The sequence below is a fragment of the Danio rerio genome, chromosome 18 (genome assembly GCF_052040795.2).
Source record: "Danio rerio strain M-AB ecotype USA chromosome 18, GRCz13ab, whole genome shotgun sequence".
NCBI lineage: Eukaryota > Metazoa > Chordata > Actinopteri > Cypriniformes > Danionidae > Danio > Danio rerio.
In genome coordinates, this window is record NC_141038.1 from 7,180,004 (window position 1) to 7,193,162 (window position 13,159).

A 13,159-nucleotide genomic window follows, 5' to 3' on the forward strand; every position below is an offset into this window, starting at 1 on the left:
TGTTTTATTTATTTTGTTGTATTCATTTATTTGTATTTATTTATTCATTTAAATGATTTTTTTTATTGTATTGTCTCTTATTAAAGTTAGGGTTACGGACGTTGTTGTTAATATGCAAAATTTTTTAATCCATTTTAATATTGCCATAAGTATTTATTGTGGCAACAAACAAACAAACAAGCAAAGAACATTATGTAACGTTTAGCTAGTGATAAAGTCTCCTGTGTTTTATTTCTCATATGTCTGTGTAATTGTCTAGGTGGCACCAGCCGAAGGTTTCTCAGACCTTGCTGCTCAGGTCATGACGTCTCCATCCAAGAATTACATCCTGTTGATGATTGCGCTGGCGATCTCCGTCCTCTTCCTCATTGGGCTTCTGTGCGGCCGAATCACCAAAAGAGTGACCAGAGAGCTGAAGGACAGGTAGAGCCCATAGAGAATCCACACCTCAGTTCCTGTCCTCTTTTACCCGTAAGACTCCGGGATCCGTCAGTGGCGCTGTGGACCCTCTGAATCCCACATTAATCCAAACGGAAAACTCTAGACGTTTCCTCGGACAGGTTCAAGATTGTTTTTGGGATATTATGCCTTGATTAATATGTTCTTTTTGTTTTGAGAGGGACAGCCTCACTTCTCAACTGTAAAACGGTAACGTGTCAATGCAGTATTTTTGTTGTTGGATCATTTTTTGCTGTCATTTTTATAAATGAGTGGTCATTGATGAAGATTTAAAGGGGTAGTTCACACAAAATGTACATTTTTACACTGTTTACTCACCCTCGAGATATTTTGCTTATGTTGAACATGATAGAAGACATTTTCACTCAATTACCTGTCAATGTTTCCAACATTCTTCAAAATATCTTCCTTTTTGTTTGTCAGAGAAAAGTAGGATTGTAAATGATGCATTTTTTTGTGAACTATCCCCTTTATCGTTCACAATAATTTTTTTTATTAGTTTTTTGAGTCATCAGTAGTATTTTTTATCTTAAATCACAAGGTGGAATCCACTTTGAATGAGATTTTTTTTTTCGTGTGTCTTTGTGAATGTTTTGGCACTGGAAAGGTAAGATGGTTTTTCTAGTCCAGTCAGAGAGATCCTGACACATGAAATACATTTATCAGTCAGGTCAAAGACGTTTATTACGTCGAAAAACTTGCGAAGATTATGATTATTTAAAGACCTTTACCTGTGCTAAAAGGTTAAAGTTCAGGATGGTTTGATTACCAAACTTCTTTGAAGAAATGTTATAATAGTGTACACATCTTCAAGTCAATCTCATGAAAATCTGTCATGCACAAATATACACAATGTGTAGCTGTAATCCAGCAGAAAGTTGATTTATTTGCATATATAACTAAAGTCTTGTCATGTTATTGTAATGGCAAATAAGATTTTCTGAGATATACTTATTGATCCGTATTCTAAAATTGGTTTTGCACATTGAATAATTAAGCGATTAAAATAGAAAATTTGATCAGATGAGTTTTGATTGTCCAGGGCCAAGTTTCCAGCGGACCAATGTGTTTTTTTGGAGGTACTTTGAATGTTCACAGGACGTTTGCACTTTTTTTGATGCTTTGATCTGTTTGGCTGAAGCCTTATTTATTGTTTACAACAAATGTGCTGATCTTGGGTTCATATTTGCGTGCCTGTGTATGTGTGTGTACAGAGATATAAATATGTTTCAGAACTTATTCATAGCTCGGATCTAATGTTGCCTTTTCTCTTTCTCTGTCATAGCAGTGACAGGAAACCTACAAACGTCCCCATCAAAGTGGCTCTCTAGGTTTTCAAAACTGTTCCCACACTGTAAGAAGCGATTAGTTACTTTACTTTTAAAAATGGGTAAATCTGTTGTGGTGGCTCAGTGGTCGCCTCACAGCAAGAAGGTCACTGTTAAGCATTTTCTGCCTGTGTCGCGTGGGTTTCCTCCGGGTGCTCCAGTGTCCCCCACAGTCCAAACACATGCGCTATGTGAAGTTTAACAAACAAATTTCGAGAGGAGCACGTGATATGACTGCAGCTGGTATCTCATCTACAATCACTAGTTAGCCAATCAGATTAATCCAAACTCACTATAAGTAGCCCAGCTAAAAATTACTCCCTCATCTTCGTTTGCCAAAGGAACCCCCATCCACTCCTTCTCCCCCTTTCTTCCTTTACCTCAGGGAGCTCTCGAAAACTACCTGATCTCGTACTTCCCTTACATGCTCAATCAACCAGGCGGGAGCCTTGGGCTCAATTATCTCCAAGCTCAGGGTTCTCTCCTGGGACAGCATGCCACACCTGCTATAATTTGTCAAACAATATCTAAGTGTGAACTCTTGAAAGGTGAATTGGATGAACTAAATCGGCCATACTGAATAAGTGTGTGAATGTGAAAGTGTATGGATGTTTCCCATTCCTGGATTGCGGCTGGAAGGGCTTCCGCTGCATAAAACATAAGTTGAAATAGTTGGCGGTTCATTCCGCTGTGGCGACCCCTGATAAATAAGCCAAAGCAAAATTAATGAGTGATTAAATCTGTTGCCTTAAAAGCAACAAGTTGACTTTACTTTAAACAGTGAGTAAATCTATAGTAACTTGGAACGGTTAAATTGACTTAAACTTCCGCTGTCGCCACTGCCTCGCATGGTTCAGGATTGGTAGAGCTACGCATCGATGAATTTGCTCTTCAGTGTTTAAACTCTCAGTAATGAATAAATCACACTGAACTGAGCTAAACTGAACTGAACTGAACTTAAACACTAAAACCTGAACCACACTGTTCCAGTTACTATGACCATTTATGTGAAGCTGCTTTGACACAATCTACATTGTAAAAGCGCTATACAAATAAAGCTGAATTGAATTGAATTTAATTAATTTTTTTAATTATGCACATAATTCATTTACTTAATAATTTTAAGACAAACAGGTTTACTCATGTTTTTATGTAAAGTCAACTCACCACTTTAAATCAATGGGTTTACTCAGATTTTCTTTTTAAGTAAACAAACCAAACGCTTTTTACAGTGCTCAAACATCTCAAGTATGAACAGGAGTGACACTTGTCTTAATTCATTACTAAGTTACTCTGACTAAAACTGTGACGATTGATTATATGCAGAACATTTACTGAACATGTTTTTTTCTAAAATATTCATGCATGCTCCTCTTAATACTCATTCTGTATATATACAGTGGGGAAATCATGTATTGAACATGTGACTCATTTTTCTCTAAAGGTTCTGTTGACTTGACATGAAGGCAGACAAAGCAAAACGAATCAGTTTACAGATTAAGTTATGCCTAATAAAATGAAATCAAGCAAAAGAAAAAGTATTGAACACATGAAGAAAGGGAGGTGTAGTTTGGCAGTGAAATCCCAGACAGCAGCTGAAATCTCTCAGCAGTTCTTCAGCAACCGTCTGTCCTTCATCAGTGTCAATTATTATCAGCTGTTTCAGTCCAACATCTACATTAGCAGGATGATGAAGATGAAACCAGAGTGGACTTTTCAGCAAGACAATGATCCAAAACACAGCCAAGGAAACTCTTAAATGGTTTCAGAGACAGAAAATCAAGCTGTAGAATCACCTGACTTTAATTCAATAGAAAACACAAAATAAAGCTCAGATTTGATAAACGAGACCCACAGAACCATCAAGATTTGTACACTCTGTTGACGTCTATGGAAAAACCCAGACCTGAGCAGTGCATGTGCCTTCATTCTTCATATGAGAGGCTCTAAGCTGCCAGCACCAATAAAGCCTTTTATATAAAGTTTTAAATACATTTCAGTAGTTGAGCACTTTCTCCTTCTGTCATTTTATTGTTATCACACACAACTCATTTTCAGATTTGTTGTATTTTTATGTTTGTATTGTTTGGGTCTTTTACCAAAATCTGATTCAATTCCATGTCAACAGCTCCTTTACAAATAATATTCCCAGGAAAAAACACAACGTGTTCAATACTTATTTTCCCCACTGTATATATGAAGAGTTCTGATGCACAAAGCTCTACATGCCATTTAAAAATCTCTTCAAAAATGAGCTTTTTTTTTCTCAGGCTGCTGTGTGTAAGTTCAGTAATTACCTTTTCATAGGTTATTTTCATTGCTTTGACATAACTGAACATTTGGATGGAAGGTTGAGAAAAATGATCATTTTTAGAAGGAATTGTCAGCATTTAGAGGCTTTACCATCTGAACTGTTCATTTATATGGCAAACATATAAATATATATATATTGTTTGTCATATAAATGAACATATATATATATATATATACACACAAACAAACACACACACACACACACACACACAATGATTGTGCTAAATTGCTCATTTCTACCAACTTCGGAGTAGATAATGTTGCCTATTTGCATGTAAACAGTATTTAATAGTGCAAATATTCACTTTTGTGCTATTACTTAAATGAATTTTCTGAGATTCACACTTTCATGTTTTAACAGGAGCTTTGTGTTTTTAGAGGTTTTTAACCTTTAATGGATAAAACAGTGTAGAGAATTAACAACTTCAAAGCTTCATGAAATAATTTTCATATTGTCCTGCATTAAAGGCATAGTTCATCCAAAAAGATTTAATGTTCAAACCTTTCCCTTATTTTGCAAACCAACAATCTAACCACTTTGCTTCTGCTGAAGAGCGTGGATAACTAGACACTTTTGATTTCCATTGACTTCAATTTAATTCACTTTTATTTCTATAACACTTTTACAATGTAGATTGTGTCAAAGCAGCTTAACATAGAAGTTCAAGTAATATAAAAACTGTGTCCGTCCAGTTTTCAGAGTTGAAGTCCAGTTCAGTGTGGGTTAATTTTCACAGCTGAGAATTCAAACATTGAAGACCAAATCCATCGATGCGCAGCTCCACATGTCCCAAACCAAGCAAGCCATTAGTGACAGTGGCGAGGACCAAACTTTTTTAATTGACGAAAGTCATAGAAAAAACTTTTAGAGAAACCAGGCTCGGTTGGGCACACCCATTACTCCTCTGGCCAAACTTCTTGTGCAGAGCTGCAGTCCAGGCAGCGTAGACTGGAGAACGCTGGACGTCCATTGTGGAGATGCTGCAGGTGTAAGAGGCCTTTGGCAAGTCTCCAGGCTGAACCAAGAGATCAATGCAGAGACTCTTCTTTCACTGGAGTCTTTCAGGAATCAGTCTCGTCCTCTCCACTCCTGCTCAGCATACGGCGTGGTCTAGGATTATGGAGACCTCAGGATAATGAAAAAGCAGACTAACTTAAGCTCAGATGCCGTTCAAATAATAACGTCTTTTGGGAAGTGTTCCCGAAAATGAATATACTTCTATTGTATGTTTTTGTCTATACAACTACAGTCGATGGAAAGCAAAAAGGTTTGGTTACCAGCATTCTTCTAAGTATTACAAACATACAAATATATATTAAAAATAGGTCTTGAACTGCATGAGGATGAGTATGATAAGGACTTTTGCCCCTTTAACACGTTCAACAATATCCTAGACTCCAAAATGTGGGAACAGATTTGTACATCAGACTTTTTTTCAAGCATTTCAGTGTTACTCTGTAAATAACAGATCTAATCTGCAAATCACACACACACTGTTCGAAATTTCTGGATGACTATAATTTGAACTGTAAAGTACTACTGATCATTTGATCATCATTGATTATATATTGTAGATAGGTAAATGTTCAGATTTATGTTATTTCAGATATATTTCATGTTTTTTAGACATCATGATTGGCCATTTGTTTCAATATATACTCTCTTGAGTTGTGGAGGTTGAGTTAATTTGGTTCTTGATCATTTCACAAACAACTGGATGCTTTTCTGTTTCATATTTTCTTTACTTTGGACACCACTGGACTGTAAAAACTCAGAAAGCCGACTGTGATGGGTCATCATTCACCCTTTTAAAACGTTCATCTCAATCTGGACCGTGTGGGAATCAAGTGATCCTTACATCGGAAAGTGCATGAAATAAGGAGTCCTTCCAACTCTTCAAACTTTTATGCTCGTTTCTCTTTGAGGAAAACTACAGTATATGTTTTTTAATGCATTTAATTGCATTGTGCGCACAAATCATATTGCCTGAGCAAATGTAGGACGTCCGGTTTATCCCTGCTGTTGAAACATCATCAAGGAGTCTCGTTTTGGAGACATTTCTGAAGCCAAAAGCACTAAATGAAAGGCGTTACTCTGAAAAGTGAGCGACTGCTATCAGTCATATACAGTGCAGAGCCAAAGATGATCCTGCATTGTTTGAAATGGCCTTTCTCTGCTCTTCTAGAAAACAAAACTACTTCTGCTGGACGCCTGTTTTCATCTTTCATCTTAACACTAATACTGACTAAACATTAGAAGACATTTTCTGTTTCTACATTTTTGCCTTGCATCATTAATGTGACAAATCAGACATGTTTTGTTCTCTAATTCTGTACAGATGATGAATTATCAGTTTAATAAAATGCTGTAGATTTTCGTACTCAGCTTTGTTTGCAGTTTTGTTGAAGTGTGTGATGCAGAAAACATGAATATATTGTTACTTTCAGACAAACTGAATATGGTAACATTTTCTGTGTGGAGTTTGCATGTTCTCCCCGTGTTGGTGTGGGTTTCCTCCGGGTGCTCCTGTTTCCCCCACAGTCCAAATACGTGCGCTATAGGTGAATTGGATTAACTAAATTGGCTGTAGTGTATGTGGGTGTGTGAATGTGAGAGTGTATGGGTGTTTCCCAGTACTGGATTGCGGCTGAAAGGGCATCTGCTGCATAAAACATATGCTTGAATAGTTTGTGGTTCATTCGACTGTGGCGACCCCTGATAAAGAAGGGACTGAGCCAAAGGAGAATAAATGAATTCACAAAAAGATTTCATGAATATTTAATAAATTTGTTTGTCTAATGAATAGTGTTAAGAGGTGGATCATTTATTTATTTTTTAAAGGATTTATTTATGCATACTAAAATGAACTTAAGCTGATATTCATGTGTGATGTCGTTACCTAAAACTTACAGCTAGCTCTCTACAAATCTGGCATGGTCACCCCCACTGAAGCTAAGCAGAGTTGCGCCTGGTCAGAACCTTGATTGGAGACCACAACTGAAAGCTAAGTTGCTGCTGGAATTGGTGTCAGTGTGACCAGCAGGGGGCGCTCAACCTGCGGTCTGTGTCGATCTTCATGCCGCAGTATATTGATGTCCAGTGTCGTCTTTTGGATGAGACGTAAAGAGTCGGGTGACTCTTATTTTTATTTTTTACTAGGGTAAACCGTGGAATGCTGGCTAAATTTGCCCACTGGCCTCTGTCCATCATGAGCCCCTTTCACACATACAGACCTTTCCGGAAAATTGCCGTCAATTTTCCGTAAAGGTTGTATGTGTGAACAGGTCCTTTTTGAAAATACCGGTAAATTCGTTCTGGCTATTTTCCGGAAAGAGAAGTTGTAACATTACCGGCAATTTGCCGGAATGCTTCGCTGTGTGAATGCAGAAGGAAGATTGCCGTAATAAGCGCGTGCACGTCTAGAACGTGCTGACGTGAGACGTCTGCTTTAGCCAATCACAACAGTCAGACGCATTCACGTCCGCGCGGTTTATGAGAATAAAAGCCTTTGAATATTTTTCCAGATACATTTAGCTGCTAGAAGTTAGTCAGATCACGTTTATATGTTCTTCTTAATGCTAACTGTGTAAATAATAATCGATGAGATGCTTATGATAAGCCGTTGTTTGTTTACCTTCAAGCTTTGCGTGTGCCTGTGAAACAGCCTGTGAGCGCCAGCACACGCACATATTATGAACATCTCGACATGCGAAAGTGATCCTGCGAAAGTTGTTCACAATACTGATCATCCACAGAGTTTGTAATTTAGTCAAATGTTTACAAACACAAGCGCAGCCGTTTAAAGCTCATTTGTGGTGAATGATGTCAGAATTTACTGGTATTTTGGAATGGATGTGTGAATGCTCTTTTCCGGAAAATTTCCGGAACGTCCTCGCCTGCGTGAACAGCGCTTTTTTGAATATACCGGTAAAGTCATTCCGGAAATTTTCCAGATATTTACCGGTATCACTGTGTGAAAGGGGCTATGGTCTCTTAACCATCCTCTTATCATTGGCTTACTCACCCAGCTTCAGCTGATGTGCGATCAGGCACAATATGGCTGCCGTCACATCATCCAGGTTAATGCTGCACACTGGTGTTGAATGATGAGATTCCTTCCAATGTGTAAAGTGCTTTGAGTGTCCAGAAAAGCACTATATAAATGTAAGGAATTATTATTATTAAAACTAAAACCAGGGCTTAATTTGTGCCAGACCCAGATCCGGCACGTCTGAAATCTGATCCAGCACCTCATTTTACCTATGTCCCTTCTTACACGGCTCTTCACTTTCCTCCGCAACTCCCCAACTGTCTTTAGTATTGTCTGCAAGATTCCTTTTAGACTAGTGATTTTCTCAGTATTTTGATATATGATTCATTTATTTTACCCTCAAATACAATTAAAAATATTTGAATTTGTTCAAACTACTTATTTAAAATGAGCTGATTGATTCTGACATTGATTTTGATTTTTGACCTATGATAGGTCTTGTAGTCCATGGTATAGACAATATTTCTCTTTTCCCCTAATTTTGATGTCACACCCAGTCTCCCTTGTGTGTTTGTTTTCGTCATGGGATCTCCACCATGTGTTCCTTTGTTCCTGCCATATCATTATGTTCATCACTTCCACCTGTGTCTCACCCCTGTATGTAATCAGTTCATGATCCTCTGTGTATTTACATCAGGGGTGGCCAACTCTGTTCCAGGAGAGCCACCTTCCTGCAGATTTCAGTTGCTGCCCATATCAAACACACCTGAACCAATTAATTAGGACCTGAACACCACCTGATAATAACAGGCAGGTGTGTTTGATATGGGTTGCAACTGAAATCTGCAGGAAGGTGGCTCTCCTGGAACAGGGTTGGCCACAACTGATTTACATCATCATCTAGCCGGGACATGAACCAGCGACCTTGCTGTTAGGCGACAGTGCTAACCGCTGAGCCACCATGCTGCCTTCATGTTAACATATGCAGCAAAAGACACATGAACACTATGAAAACATTTGCATGACCTTAAAAAAAGAAAAGATGAATCTCAGGGCGTCTCAGGGGAAGACACTTGCAGAGATGTTCAGTTAGTCCTGGAGGATCTTAAAAACACAACCTGCAGAAAGCCAAAACCATCTCATTTTAGTACTTAAGCATGACCTGTTTCAGCTTCTTATTGCAAAAATAAAAGCTTCTATAGGACAATAATTAACCACGTGATATGATCCTAAAACAACTGTTCAAGGCCTGAGGATTGCTGTCACTTGGGTCGCTGCCATCAGTAAAGATGATAATGAAATACTCTATGCATAAAATAATGAGGCACTTGTCTTAGTCAAAGCCAGTCTTCCTCTGCATTAAGAGGCTTATGTAACCCAGGAGGATCTGGATAATGAGAGTCCCGCTACTGAAAATGGCATAACATGAATATCAGAATGTTTCAGTGTGTGATTTGTCTTCTTCTTCAGGTTTTGTTCATGAGGCTCCTGAAGATCACATTTACAAAATAATCTAATGTTCTGTCCATTTTTCCAACCTTGTCAGATTGTCCTACCTCCCATTAAAAAAGTAGTTCACACATTTTGAGGATGCAACATGCTACCTATCAGGTTTTGCAACCAGAGTAAATTTTAATGTGGAGTAGTGTGATGAGAAGCTGTAATATCGCCCTAACCTACCTAATCCATAACCCCAACCTCAGAACCATTCCAATACAGTGTTGGTAGCATAATCTGATGGGTAGAAGAAAATGTCAGGACATGTCACAAGTTGTACTTGAACGGATGTGTCAATATCAAACCAACTTTACCCCAATTTAGTTCACCCAGAAATGAAAAAATCTGTTATTATTTACTCATCCTCGCATCATTTCAATCTCCTGAGACGTTTGTTCATCATCGGAACACAATTTCAGGTATTTTTAGAAGAAATCTGAGAGCTCTCCCACCCCCCAGACAGCAACAACTCCAATATGCTTTAAAGGTTAAATTTAATTGAGTTCAATTCAATATATAGCGCTGAGAGAGTGTGTCTGAGCCTCGGACATTATCAAAAAGGGTTTTCCAGAGTTTAAGAGCCATAAATGAGAAGGCTCGACCTCCTTTACCTAACTTTGCTATTTTAGGTACTACCAGAGGCTCTGAGTTTTGAGATCTTAAAGAGTGCATTGGATTGTAGTAAGACAGAAAGTTGGTTAGATAAAAAGGAGCTAGATTATTTAAAGATTAATCGGTTATTGTTCAAATCAGTATGGTTTTGAGAAATATGGTAGAATAAGCTTTATTGTCAATTAGTAGGCTAACTGTATGTCTTTGTGATGCTGATTTAATGTATGTACCCACGTAGCAAAATCTCTCTGGCCCAGATCTAGCCCTGATATTCAGCTTTTGCTTGGCCCACATGCCACAATGAATTACGGTACATGATTGGACCAAGTTTGGCTTCCAGAGAAGGGCTAAACACAGACCATATCTGGACCAAGTCTCAGCTAAGTTAATAACCCATAACTGAAACTGAACTTGGCCAAATATATTGGTGTGTTACGACTGCAATTAAAATGAATAATCCCATGAATCATTGCGCTTTAGGCACGCTATGGGTGTGCTTTTTCTTGAAGTGATTGGTAGATTTTATTTATTTATTTTTGACAATAATAACAAGGTATTTTAATTTTGGGTCAAGATGGGCTAAACTTACATGGTCCACATATCAATTACTAACATCTGGGCCAAATACTACAATTTATCTCTGGCCCAAGTATCATGTGCCACCTTAAAGATGGTGCCACCTCTGCCAACCAGGGCCATGTTTGGCTCACCTGCAGTATGCCAGTGCCGGATGATTTATGCCAAATCTGGGCCAGATTTCTTTGCTACCTGGCTATGTTGTTTAAACGTCACTGCTGAAAAAAATGTATAAAAACAGTATTTTTTGATATTGGTTTATGCTAGTTTCTTTGCTGGTTCTCCAGCATAAACAAGCATTAAAACAAACCTTTTCAGCCAATAATTAAGCTTTTATTATATTATTATTCACTCTTTATATTCCTAAACACGTTTTTACATGCACAAGACGAATGTTTGAAATCTTTCATCAAGTGTTGCGTTTACTGCCACCTAGTGGACTTTGTAATGAAATGCGTTTATAAATGTGGTCAAGGATTGTGTGATGGACCAGCGGCCAAAGATTAATGACATCAATCCAGAAAGGCTTAGACATAAATAACTACAGGACAGCCATAAATGTCAACTAATTTATTACCTACTAGTCATCGGTCATCCATCCATCCAGAATTACCAGGAGGTCAATAATACTGTCTCTCCTGCTGGCATTCTGTACGCTGTTCAACATTTTTAAAAACATCTTCACAGCCAAACTAACATCATGAATCACAAATGTGTTTTTAGCTACAGAATAAATTAAGAAATTTAGTACACCGTCTATTTTTAAGGGGGTATTAAAAAAAGTCATTGTTTTGATATGGTTTAAGACTAAATAAGTTTTATTATTATTATTATTATTATTGTTGTTGTTGTTGTTATTTTTATTATTATTATTATCATCATTATAATTATTATGATTATCATCATCATCATCATCATTATCATAATAATAATAATAATTATTATTATTATTATAATTATTATCATTTTATCATTATTATTATTATTATCATTATTATCATTAGTTATTATTATCATTATTATTATCACTCTTAAGCTTAACTTATCCAGAATTATTTTATGAATATGTACAAACATTAGACTCTATCAATGCTTTATTAGAAACCATATACAGACAATTTAACACTATAATCTAATATACAGGTCCAAGTTTAATATACAAGTTTATGTTCAGCTAAACTTACAAAATTATGTTACTACGTTTCTATATCCTTCCAAATTATGTCGAGTAAAGCCTCTCCACATACATTTGTTTACAAGCGATAACCTTTCCTCTCTGAAGCCCCGCCTTCCTAGTCACGTCAGCCAATCAGATATCAGCACACCTGACTGTGTGACATGATTGACCATTAACAGACTGACTCCTTGTATAATTTTGGTCTGTTAGAGACAGTTGACATTTCTTAAAACAGCAATTTTAGTGCTATGAGTCAGATAATATGTGTATTTTTTATGTAGTGTTAAAAAAATGAATTTAAGATACTGTTTTAAAATCTGGATTGATACATGAAGCAAGGCAGGTGTGTAGAGCTTTCTCTACACCTTGCATGGTGTCAGTTTAGCCAGTCAGTCAGTCTACCAAAATAAAGATTTGTCATTTACTGGTATTTGTGGTTAGCAGTTAGCCTGATAGCTCAACATGCTGTCAAATGATTACCTTCATAACTTGAGAGACTGCAGTATTTTGAGGAATACAGCACACCAGTCGTGTTTATTAGTTTTTTTTATTGCCCTTTTTTGGAGTTTCACATTCTTCATATTCCAATTCCTCATTGATTTTTGTTGTGCCTGTTGGAGGAAAGTAAAGACATGATGTGGTTGGAACAAAATGAGGGTGAGTAAATCAGTATAATCAGTATAATTCATGTTAAAAGTTTGCACTGGTTTATTTAAATGCTTTGTTTTGTGTTGATGTCTGCTTGTGGTAACATGATTGTGACATTTTGAGTAAATACTGTAAAAATATTGTATATAATTAACTTACAATTTACATTTGCTCAAATAATTGACTAAATATTATTATTGTTTTTATCATTTGTGTGAATTTGTGGTTAGCAGTTAGCCTGATAGCTCAACATGCTGTGAAATGATGACCTTTATAACTTGAGAGACGGAAGTGTTTTGAGGAATACAGCACACAGTCATGTATTTTAGTTTTTTTATTGACAATTTTGGAGTTTTACAGTCTTCATATTCCAATTCCTCATTGATTTTTGTTGAGCCTAGTGGAGAAAAGAAAAGACAGTATGTGGTTGAAACAAAATAAGGGTGAGTAAATCAGTATAATTCATGTTAAAGGTTTGCATTGGTTTATTTGAGTATTTTGTTTTATGTTGACAACAGTATGTTGCTTGTGGTAACATGATTGCGACATTTTTAGTA